This window comes from Erpetoichthys calabaricus, chromosome 3 (assembly GCF_900747795.2).
Source record: "Erpetoichthys calabaricus chromosome 3, fErpCal1.3, whole genome shotgun sequence".
In the NCBI taxonomy this organism is placed as follows: Eukaryota; Metazoa; Chordata; class Cladistia; order Polypteriformes; family Polypteridae; genus Erpetoichthys; species Erpetoichthys calabaricus.
Genome location: NC_041396.2, coordinates 213,426,478 through 213,438,980, shown reverse-complemented (window position 1 = coordinate 213,438,980; position 12,503 = coordinate 213,426,478). Strand labels below are relative to the sequence as shown.

General features: G+C 37.1%; 1 protein-coding gene across 1 annotated transcript in view; it reads right to left on the bottom strand.

The window, feature by feature from the left end:
- dlgap2a (discs, large (Drosophila) homolog-associated protein 2a) overlaps nucleotides 1-12,503 on the bottom strand; it is a 662,701-nt gene that overhangs the window by 22,410 nt on the left and 627,788 nt on the right. The gene's annotated exons all lie outside the window — the stretch shown is intronic.

Genomic DNA, 12,503 nt, shown 5'->3' with positions numbered 1-12,503 from the left:
GATTTTAAATAAAATAAATATATATTATTTTTACTATAGTGATAAAAGGACTTTAAAATACTCTGTGGCCACTATGAAAAAAGCACTGAAAAACATGCATTATTTGATAAATTAGAACATTAGAACAATACAGATGAGAAGAGGACATTCAGCACAAGAAAGTTCTATCCACTTAATTCTTCTAAAATAACATCAAATTGAGTTTTGAAAGTCCCTAAATACCTACTGTCTACCACACTACTTGGTCGCTTATTACATGTGTCTATGGTTCTCTTTGTAAAGAAAAACTTCCTAATGTCCATGCAAAATTTACCCTTTACAAGGTTACAACTGTCTCCCCATGTTCTTCATTAACTCATTTTAAAATAACAGTCTCGATCCACTGTACTATTTCCCTTCATAAATTTAAAAACGTCAATCATGTCTTCTCTTAACCTTCTTTTGCTTAAACAGAAAAGGCTCAGCTATTTTATTCTTTCCTCATAACTCATTCTCTGGAATCAACCCAGTTGCTGTTCTCTGGACCTTTTCCAATGCTGCCACAATATGTCCTTTTTGTAGCCTGGAGACCAAAACTGCACTCTGTATGCTAGAAGAAGCTTCACCAGTACATTATAAAGCTTGAGCATAACCTCCTTGGACTTGTACGCTACACATTGTGCTTTATATCTTAACATTCTGTTAGCCTTCTTAATGGCTTCTGAACTCTGTCTGGCAGTTGATACTGTCTAGTCCACTATGACTCCTAAATTCTTCTCATATAGTGTACTTTTGCTTTTCAGATCTCCCATTATATCATTTTTACTCCCTATGTGCAATATGTTATATTTACTTACATTACACTAAACTTCTATCCAAATCACTATGTCATGATTCAAGATCATCTATAAACTTAACCAGGTTAATACTTATATTCTTATACAAATCATTTACATATCTTAAAATAGCAGCAGCCCTATCACTGACCCCTGTGGAACACCATTCTTAATGTCAGCCAGTTCTGATAGGGTTCCCCGCACCATAACCCCTACAAACATCACCATGAACTCCCACTTTTTAGCTTGATGCCCAACCTGTCGTATGACACTTTATCATGTGCTTCCTGAAAGTCAACCTAAATAATATCATAAGCTCCACTTTGATCATATTGTTTTGTTGCATCCTTATTGATTTCCAGCATGTTTGTAAAATACAACCTACCTCTTCTGAACCCACTGTTCTTGTCATGTGTTGCTCAGTCTTAAACTTAATAATTCCTTCCTTTAATTTACCCGTGATGCACATTAAGCTTACTGGCCTATAGTTGCTTGGATCTCCCCGGTCACGCTTTTTTTATAACGTGATAATATTTTCCATTTTCCAGTCCTTTGGGATTTCCGCAGTGTGCAGTGACTTCCTAAAAATATGCGTCAAGGGTTTATATGTGGACTCGCTAATGTCCTTAAGAACTCAATGATAAATATTACCTGGTCCTGGTGATTTGTTTAATTTCAGCCTACTTAATCTAATCTCTCTACAATTTCCAAATCACTCACTCCCTCCTTAGTAGTCCCTTTTATCGCTGAGAAGTTATCTACTTCGTCACGTCTGAAGACCTCAGAAAAATGTACATTTAGAGTATTTGCTATTTCACTATCTATATTTTTTTAACTCCTCTTTACTATTCCTAAGGCACTTCACCACCTCCTGGACTGTTCTTTTACTACTAAAATACTGGATGAATCGTTAGGTCATCTTACACCTTTATCTACTATATTCCTCCCTAACTAACCTTTAGCCTCCCTAACTTCCTTCTTAATGGTTGACCTGATGTCCTCCTATTCCCTACAATTCACTTTGGAGTTATTAGTCTTATACACCTTAAACAGATTTTTTTTCTTACCAGCTTCTTTTTCAACTCTTTAAAAACCCACTTTGGAGTTTTTTTTTTTTAAATTTCCTACAACTTCCAAATTTAGGTATGTACCTGTTCTACATTATATGTAAAACTTTTTAAAACCTATTTCACTGCTCCTCAACTGTATCCACACTTAAAAGCTTACCCCAGTCTAAGCATCCTCATGTTTCAAAATCATTCAGAATTTATTATATAATGGTCGCTTAAACCTAGTCTTTCTATCACCATTGCAACCTCAATTCTATTATGATTATTACAAAATGCTAAATCTAGACAAGCTTCTTGTTGCTCTTAGGTTATCCCAGTTAATATTCAGGTACTTCAAAGCCCCCATGACTATTATATCCCCTTGTAAACTTACCATTTTAACATTACAAAAAAGATATGCATTAGGCAGTCTATAACACTCTCCTAAAATAAGGCCTCTTTCCCTAATGCTTTCCAGATGAAGCCAGATGTCCTCACTAAGATGGGGCTCATTGTCCAATTGAAGAGGACTTGCATTTAAATTCTGTTTGAAATAAACAGCAACCCCACCTCTTATTCTGTTCAGTCTATCCATCCTAAAAATGTGTATCCCTCTATGTTATACTCATCCCCATCTTTGTTATTTATCCAGGTTTCTGTTATTGCTGTAATATTATAATTATGCTCCGCTACATACAACTCCAACTCACTTGTTTTAGTTTTTGATACTTTTAGCATTAAGACAAACTATTTTAATGTGTTAATCATCTTACTTTTGCATTTAAACACTGGATGATAATTTACATTACTATGCATTTTTATGTTTAAGCTATTGTTTGTTCCTTCATGTACAGTTATAAACCTGGCCTGTCCTAAACTCCCTGCCCCCTCATACTCTAGTTTAAACAATCCTCAACTAACCTACTCATACATCTCCTGGTTTCCCTCTAGTTAAGATGTAACCTGTCACGGCGGAACAGGTCCCAGCTGTTCCAAAACGAGTCCCAATGCCCAAATTGTTGCTGACAAACTAATGGAAGTTAAACACAATCTGAGCATAATATTTGCAATGCACAGATTATTTCAAAGTAAAAAATGTACTACTTTCATTAGTAAAAGAAAAAACAAATATTTAAATAATTAAGAGTAACAATCATAAATGTGTCTCTCCCAAGGAATCCAAATGAACTCCTGTCCTTTCTTTAAACACTACCTTTCTCTAAATGTAAGACAGCAGGGATCTGGAAATAAAAAGTTGAGCATTATAATTAATATCCCACAAATGCTATTTATATAATAGGCAGATGTTAAACAATTCTTGATTTAAAACTAGCATGGACTTTTTTGGTGGTGCATTTAATCATGTATATTGCCCTTTCAAATAACACAATATAAAATCTTTCATTGCAATCACCTTGCCAGAATGAGGCAGGTTAAAAGAATGACATTTAATTTTACCAGTGGGCTGAAGTGTCGCATCTTTAATTATCTTGAGGCTGGCTAGCTAGAAGGAACTACTCAAGCAACAGGGTCAAATCCATTCTAACTGACTAATTCTTTAAATTTGCAACTCGTCTAAATGCTAATGTTACTTAAAATAAATATCCTCGATAAAGCTGGATCACATTTCAACATGAAGTATTAATGATTTAAAATTCTTCTTATTCTTTCAGTGTGCATTTCTAAATATTAGCACAAATTCCATTTTTATTGTCATATTTTAGGCCTTGGAAGGTGCAGAAAATATCCTGAATAATATAAATTATTTGGCATAATACAACATCTAATCTAATTCAGGCAGTCAAAGGGCATCATTATTCTGTTCTTTGACCAAACTTGTGTAGAAGGATAGTCCTTCAGCTCTGACAGAATATAACAATAATAATAGTAAAATCATCTGAGTAGCAAACTTTAAAATATAACCAAGGTTCTTCATGTCCACCGTAGAAAGGCAGTCACCTTTGTCATTAAGAGATCACACAACTAATAGGGAGTGCTAAGGCAGATCTGGAGTGAATACTGCATTTACATGCATGCATAACAACATGGGGATCAACATGTTGAGAAAAGAGACTCTTTGTTGGAAGAAAAACAGTCTTCATTAAAGCATTGAATTGTAAAGATGTTGCCAGTACTTGAGAAAAGCAGATAAAACAAGGTACATTGTCACCATGTATTATTATCATAAAACTACATATTTGAAAATCTATCACATTGTATGCATACAAATGCTCATAAACTGCCATTATATGAAAATGTGACAGTAGGCATTGCTTTATTAAAACTTCCAGATTGTTCTTAAATCTGTATGTATATAAGAAAACACACTGTATTAATTAATACAAACATTTTATAAACCCTTAATATCCATTGTCAATTTAAAGGAAGCTGTAGATGAGATGTGAGTCCAAGGAAGGGCTCGTTTCCAAGCACACCTAAACCATTATCAATTAACGTAAATATACTGTATATCTTAAGACTGAAGAAGGAGAGCAATATACCCAGGGGATGCTGAAATTGACACTAGACAGGTTATTCAAGCTCCACACAGAAGGCAGAGAAGAAAATAAACCAAGGTCCCAAAATGGAAAGTTGGAAAAATGTGATCTGTGTAACTGTTCTATAATATTAAATAAAAGCTAATATTTGACAAGAGAGAACTACGTTTCTACAATATATTAAGCTAAAAAAATAAAATTCACTGGGGGAACAAGTGAATTAAAAGGGAGACTGAAAGAATGGAAGTTTAAGAGATGAAAATGGTGTGATGCATATATGGGGTGAACGTAGTGCTGGGCGGTATGACCAAAATTCTATATCACGGTATTTTTCAAAATTATACCGGTTTCACAGTATTCAACAGTATTTTTTTCCCCATGCATGAGTGGATGTTAACCACATTTTCCACTTCAATGACTGCAGTAGACTAGCTAAGAATAACCTGTTCAACTGTCATGAGAATTATACATTGTACAAAAAAACATTTTAATGTGCACACAAGTATTAATACAGGTTTGCATGGCCCCATAAAGTGATAGTTTTCAAGAGGGTGGCACTAATGAAGAGAAGGAATCACATTGCATGACAGTTGCAGTCAAAATACAGAAACTTTTTTTTAACAAATTTTGCAAACAACTTAAACTATGATTTTGACAACATATTTTCAACCATCCAAAGAGGCATTTAGACTTACTAAAATATCCAGAGGTGCTTTTCAAAAGTTGTATTGCACTGAACATGTCTTAGAAAAGGAATAAATAGTAAATATTTTTTGTAAACCAACTACACTTTCTGTTAATGTTAACAATCTCTGTCCACTGACATGTTAGCTATATGGATTGTAATGGCATTGGTTATCTCGATCCACTGCTTGCTTTTTTTGTCATATCTAGTACCTCTGGCAAACGCGTCTACAAGTGACGTCTGACTCAAGTGTCCTCTAGCTGTTTCAGTTGTACCTGAGGATGTGGAGGGTGCCAATCTTAGTTCCATACATTCATGGTACTCCAAAGTATGTTTGCGGCTAAGGTGGTGCAGCAAATTGCTCGTTATGCCGCCTCTGGTGACAACTTTAGCTCAACAGTATTTGCAGTAAATAGTTGTTTGGTCCACGTATGACCTTTTAAAGCCAAAGTATCTCCAGACAACAGACACGGTTCCTTTGTTCGGCAAAAGTTCTTCTGTGTCATCATGTTCAACTTTATCGTCTGCTACAGCTTCAGTTTCGGAATGTTCTCTGTCCATTTTCACCACGCAATACCTCAACTAACACATGTAATCCATTGCATGTGTGTTTAGCAGTGTAGCAGTGGAAAAGGTCCCCCCCTTAAACAGTTTCCTGCTGCGCCACATTCCGAACATTGTTTAGGCTATTTAAACTGGTATTGCGGTATAAGAAAAATCCATATCATAACAAAAATCATAAACGGTTTTCGGTATGAAACGGTATACCTCCCAGCACTAGGTGAACGATATTAATTGATTAGAAAAACAGATGGAAGGATGTGGTAGTGTAAGATATGCAGAAGGCTGAATATACTAAAAAGTTGGCTGGGAAACAAAGTCATGGAAAAAACAGCTACACCTCCACTGTGGTGAGTCTGATAAGGTGAAAGTCAGGGAGAAGGTAATAAAAATAAAATTGACATGACATACTTATCATCAGAGAAACAAACAACTCACACTAAATACACTTAGCATTCACTTCATTAGTTAGACCAATGTAGTACTAGAAACTTTCCTTAACTATTTTCCCCCATGATGGCTCAATAGCATCATTCAGTTCCTACAGATTAACAAGCTACACATTCATGCTGTGAACTTATCATGCCACCTCATCCCAAAAAAATGTTGAATTGAGGTCTGGGGACTTTATAGATCATCCTCAAGGAATCAGCATGAGATACAGTACCTGCTCTTTTTTTTAGCATGGTGCATTATTCTGCTTGAAGTATCCATTTGAAAAAGGGCAGACTGTGGCAATAAGGGAGCAGACATGATCAGAAACAATCCTCAGGTACTCTGTGGAATTTAAGTTACCTTTAAATGATATTAAGTGGCCTAATGAGTGCTAAGAAAACATTTCCCACACAATTAAACTACAACCACTAGCCTGTGTCATTGACATAAGGAATGAATGATCCATGGATTTGTGGTGTTTATGCTAATTTTGACATTTCGATGTTTCAGGAGACATCAGGATTCATTAGACCAACTAAGATTTTCACCACATATTTGGTGATTGTACTTTCCTACTATAGGCCTTACCTTCTTATTCTTAGATGATGGGAGTAGAACACTGCATGGTCTTCTGCTACTTTAGCCCATTGACTTCTAGGTCTAATATGTTGTATGTACAAAGGTGGCCTTCTGCACACCACTGTTGTAATGAGGTAGCTGTTTGATTATTTGTGACTTTCTGTCAGCTTGAAAAAATATGTCTCTGTCTGCCCTCTCATTAACAAATGTGTTTTCACCCTTAGAAGTGTTGTCCATTGGATGCTTTTGTTTACTGCACCATTCTTTGTAAATTCTAATTACTGCTGTGTGTGGTAATTTTAGGAGGACAGATATTCCTGAGATGCTGGACCCACCTCTGTCTAGCACAAACAATCACACCATGGTCAAAATCACTTAAATTATGCATCTTACTCATTCTAGTGTTTGGTCAAACAGCAGATAAAACTCGACCACTTCTGAATACTGTCTATTAAATTGAAGCAACACTATTAGCTGTTAGAAGAAGCCTATTCGTGATAATGAGTAGGTACACCTAATAAGATGGCAACAGAGTGTACACAAATGTTAGTTACCTTGCTTGTTTATGTCTACATAGGGACTAGGGAATCCATTCCTGGGAATCCCGGGTGCCTGGGGATGACACAGTGCACGGGCATCTCACATGTGAACGGTTTTAGAACAACCGACACTTATTTTTAATAAAACTACTGCAATATGTTGACACAAATAAAAGACTAACTTTATTTACAAGCAGCTCTTGCTGTCATATAAGTACATGTATCTAGTTAGCTGCAGTAATAAGAGCGTAGAAAGCACAACGTGTCCAGCGTGCAGTCATCCAGGCAAGAGTGCACCTTCGTGCAGAAGTACGCCAGCCGCTGAGAAAGCACACTCTGCCTCCACTGAAGTAGGTGGCACAATCATCAGATACTGATACACTTGTTCTAAACAATGCCCGCGCTTGCTGTTGCTCTGAAACACCACCATTTCAGCTTTTACTGATGCATCTAGTTTATTGTCATGATTTGGTGATGGCAAGTTTCTTGGCACAGATAATGTGGATGCAACAGACTGACACATTGCAATTTCAAGTTGCTGTTCAAAGCTGTTGTCTGATGAAGTGCAAGCTGCAGCAATAGCGCCACCTTAATTATTTTCAACTATAACTCTGTTATTTCTTGATTGATTTTTAGAGTTTTACACGCTATACAGTATATGTGAGATTGGCAGTTCCCGTTTTCCCGGGAATTACAGCAGTTTCATTCCCGGGAATGTGGGAATGAAAAATGTCCGGGAATGTCCAATTACCGGGAGCCCGGGAATGGATTCCCTAATAGGGCCAAAGGGAGCAAAATCAAGCAAGGAAGCCTTCTAAACCCTTTCTTTTGGGGATATAGATATGATAATGTCAAAGTTTCCCTAGCACCTTTAATCTGAAAACAGTGGTGCACATACCATAAATTTTAAAAATCTGCATTCAATGGTCGAGCCCTGCCTTCAATTTAAAATACCAGTTCCAAGTGAATGCATTTCCTGTTTATGTCCTTATTACTAGAGTGTTGTACCGTGTTAGTCATTATGGATGTAGTGAGAAGTTAAACAAAATGACAAAATTGCTAACTAAAAAGATTACAATATGCAAGCTTTCAAGGCAACTCAGGCACCTTCCTCAGGCAATATGTAATACAGAGACTGGAATTCCTTGTGTTTATATAGACACCAGGACAGATACAACATTGGAAAACCTTTAAGTGAGACATCTTGAATGTAACAAATTAATAGACCTCTTCAGGCTAAGATTCATTTAGCAAGAGAGGAGAAGAATGCATAGTCAAGATCTTTGGATAAGATAACTGTCCAACAAAGAATTTTGAAGTTTCTGATGAGTTTTTCATTATAACGAGGATCTGTAGTCAGGTTGTCTGGGTCAGTCCGAGAGATGCAAACAACCCTCATATCTGGATATAAAACTCTTGTCTCTATTTAAACCATGTTGTAATGTGTTAAATTTTATCATGAGTTTAACTTCCCATTCTTTTCTCTCTTGCTATATTCTGAAGTTACCCATAAGCACTGTGACTTTAAAGTCCCTCTCACAGTGTCCATGGCAGTTGAAATGGTCTGCTACAGGTACATCTCTGTTGCCATGCTTGATGTGGTACCTGTGTAAATTCATTCTTTGGCGGAGTGTTCGTCCAGTTTCGCCCACAGAGTGCAGTGTTGGGACATTTCATACAGAGAATAGCTAGACCACATTAGATGATCTGCAGAAAAATTATCCCTTTATGCAATGTTCTAGTCGGCAGTGTGGTATAAGTACACAATCTGTATTATAAATGTAAGGACACATTTTACATCTTTTCTGTAGGCAGGGAGATGTGCCATTTTCTGTTGGTTCACTTATGGAGCTTCAGACAATTAGTTGCTGCAGGTTTGGTGGCTGTCTGTATGCCCGGAGGGGTGGTTCTGGAAATACATTTTTCAGAGTTGTGTCATTGTTTAGCATTGGCTGAAGTCCTTTTATAATTTTTCAATGTGCTTCAAGATAGGTGACAACAAGGGGAATTCGGCTCTTGTTGTCTTTGATTTTATATTAAAGAAGGTTGTCTTTGGGTATGGCAGTAGCTCTACTTATTTGAGTGTCTGTTGTTTAGGGTGCATAACCTTGTCTGATGAAATCTTTTCTGAGCTCCTGCAGTTGTTTATCCCGGTCTGTCGGGTCTGAGCAAATACGGTTGTATCATATTGCTTGGCTGAAAATAATGGAGCGCCTTATATGCTTGAGATGGAATCTATCACTTCTCAGGTAGGTCCGTCTGCTCATCAGTTTGTGAAAAGCAGAAGTTACAATGGTGTTATCTTTCAGTTGAACAGTGGTGTCAAGGAAGCTGACTTCTGTTTTTGAGTAATTAAGCTTCAGCTTTACATTGGGGTGGAAAGAATTATATTCAATATGAAAATGGAGGAGGTCCTTCTCACTGGCAGTCCAGATTATGAAGATGTCATCTATGTAACGGAGATACAACATTGGTTTTAAGACGCACGTTGACATAAAATCTTCCTCCAATTTTGACATAAATAGGTTTGCAAACCCACAGCGGTCCCCATTTGTTGCAAGTAGAAGTCGTGTCCAAATGAGAATAAATTATGTGTCAGAGTGAATTTTATCATTTGTATAACTGACTCTGTGGGTAAATCATGTTGTTTAAGGTATGTTTCACATGCCAATATGCCATCGTCATGGGGGATATTTGTGTAAAGTGCCTCAGGTATGGGGCCTATAGCAAACAGTTTTTTTAAGAAATCAGTGATGTCCTAGATATAGCTGGTTGTATTGCAGGCGAGGGGTTTAAGTATGTGCTCCACCCATCTTGAAACATTTTCTTTAAGGGAATCAATTCCTGAGATTATTGGCCTTCTTGGTTTCCCTTCTTTGTGGATCTTAAGCAAAACAATTCTTGCATTTTTCACAGTGTGAGTCTATGAATGGATAACTGACATATGAGTTACTTGACACGAGTAACATGAGTTTTTATTTATGGATGTTTTTGATAGTTGCCATTGTACAGCATTTGTCACCATAGAAAGCAACTCTATCATAAACTACTTTATCTGTGCTCTCCGGGAAAACATGAGATAAAAAGTTTTTCTTGATCTCTGCTACAAAGTACATGTAGCAGGCAACACATAAAAATATATAATTTTTGAGTATTCCTTTAATCACAATAAAGGGTTCTAGGATGCAGGATATCAGGAGCCACAAGGGGAAGTCCAAGAGTGGTATATCTAGAAGTGATTTCAGGCCTTGTCTGCAAGTAAACTCTAAAGCTGACTGATGGCTTGAGATCCACTGAGTGAAAAGTTAATGGGTGCTGTAGTGGAAAATTTCTTGAACATTCTCATAGAGTGACAGGTACACAAGGGTTCACACTCTGTTCAAGGTGGACCAGAGAAACAGTATAGATTTACTTCAGTTCTCCTTATTTGTACTTTATGTTCACCTATAGTACATCTTTCTAATATCTTCAGGCAAAAAGCAGCTAGGGTAGTGCCTCTTAAGAACACATGGTGAAAATGGGCATTTGCTGAAGGTACTCCAAGACAACATGTCATGGTGGGGATGTGCAGGATTTGTCCTTATGATTCCTAATTTTGATATAATCATCTTTCTTTACACTGTCTTTAGTGAGTCCATTGCCGATTCCATAATATAGCTGGCCTTCCTAATCAGTTTATTCACACTTTAAGCATCCTCTGAGCTGGTGTTACTCCTCCAGCTGACTACAGTCTAGAACAGTACACTGACCACTATGAACTGGTAGAACCCCCAATCACTTGCCGTACATTAAAGGACCTTTTCCTCTTCATAAAGAAGAGCCTTTTCAGGGTTTTTTCATATAGCCTGCAAATTAAAGAACCACTGAAATTCAGTACAGGGTTCATTATCCTGACAAGTGTTAGAAAGTAGGAGTTATACAAAAATTAAACATTTCCAAATGTTACTTTGTCACTTCCAAATTCTATATTTTATAGTAAAAATGAACTTTATCTACAATTGGCAAAAGTACAAAAATTCTAAAAATTATGCAGTGCATATTCAGTGAAAGTGAATGCAAAAATGACTGCATGGAATTTCTTTGGGGACTTAAGTTTTCTTCCATACACATGTCTGTTAGTCTGATTAGTTAAAACTATCCTGGTATGAGTGTGTGTGTGTATGTGTATAACTTGCAATGTACTGGCATCAAGTTCTAGACTCTTACTAAATGTTGGTAGCCTGAGCTCCAGTCCCTCTGCAACTGTGAAACTGAAGAAGCAGCAATAGGAAATGGATGGAATGGATATTTATATTTTGTTCCTGTGCTTGCACACTTTACAAGAATCATGTTTTCCGTCCATAGTGTCAGGAAAATCAAAAACTAATATAATGGTCCTTTTATATGAGAAACTTTCTAAGTGTATCTTATAAGCAGTTATATTGTAGTAAAATTATTTTAGAAAATGTTGATGTAGGAAATCTCCTATGCATCTCAAACTGCAAATGTTCCCAAGTGTGTTCCTTGATAGTGCTCATTATGTCCACAAAAAAGCAGTTCTGTCATTTTCTGATTATCATTATAACCCTTGTTTAATAGAAAATGACATATTACAAGGTAAACTGTTTGTTTCTGATAACACATTTATTATTATTTTGAATTTCAAGTTGCAGTTATGTTTATAATAATAACCTTCCTCCATTTTGATTACCATTTGTAGACTACCTATTGTGACTCTGTCTGCATACAACTTAAAATAAACTGGCATTACACATACAGGATAAGAGACTACTAACTCTGATTGGTAATCAGAAAATGGGTGATGAATTTACAATACAAATGCAATCACATAATTTTCAGAATTCACTATACCATTGTTCTATTACTTTGTGTAGGTTTATGCTAAAGGTTATATACAGTAAAAATAAACCTCTTTTTGTGCCAAGAATGGAGCCTAAACACGTACAGACAATATTGTTACTTAAAATTATTTTAGAGGGTCTAGTGTTTATAACAATATCCATCCATCCATTTTCCAACCCGCTGAATCTGAACACAGGGTCACGGGGGGCTGCTGGAGCCAATCCCAGCCAACACAGGGCACAAGGCAGGAACCAATCCCGGGCAGGGTGCCAACCCACCGCAGGACACACACAAACACACCCACACACCAAGCACACACTAGGGCCAATTTAGAATCGCCAATCCACCTAACCAGCATGTCTTTGGACTGTGGGAGGAAACCGGAGCGCCCGGAGGAAACCCATGCAGACACGGGGAGAACATGCAAACTCCATGCAGGCAGGGCCCGGGAAGTGAACCCAGGTCCCCAGGTCTCCCAACTGCGAGGCAGCAGTGCTACC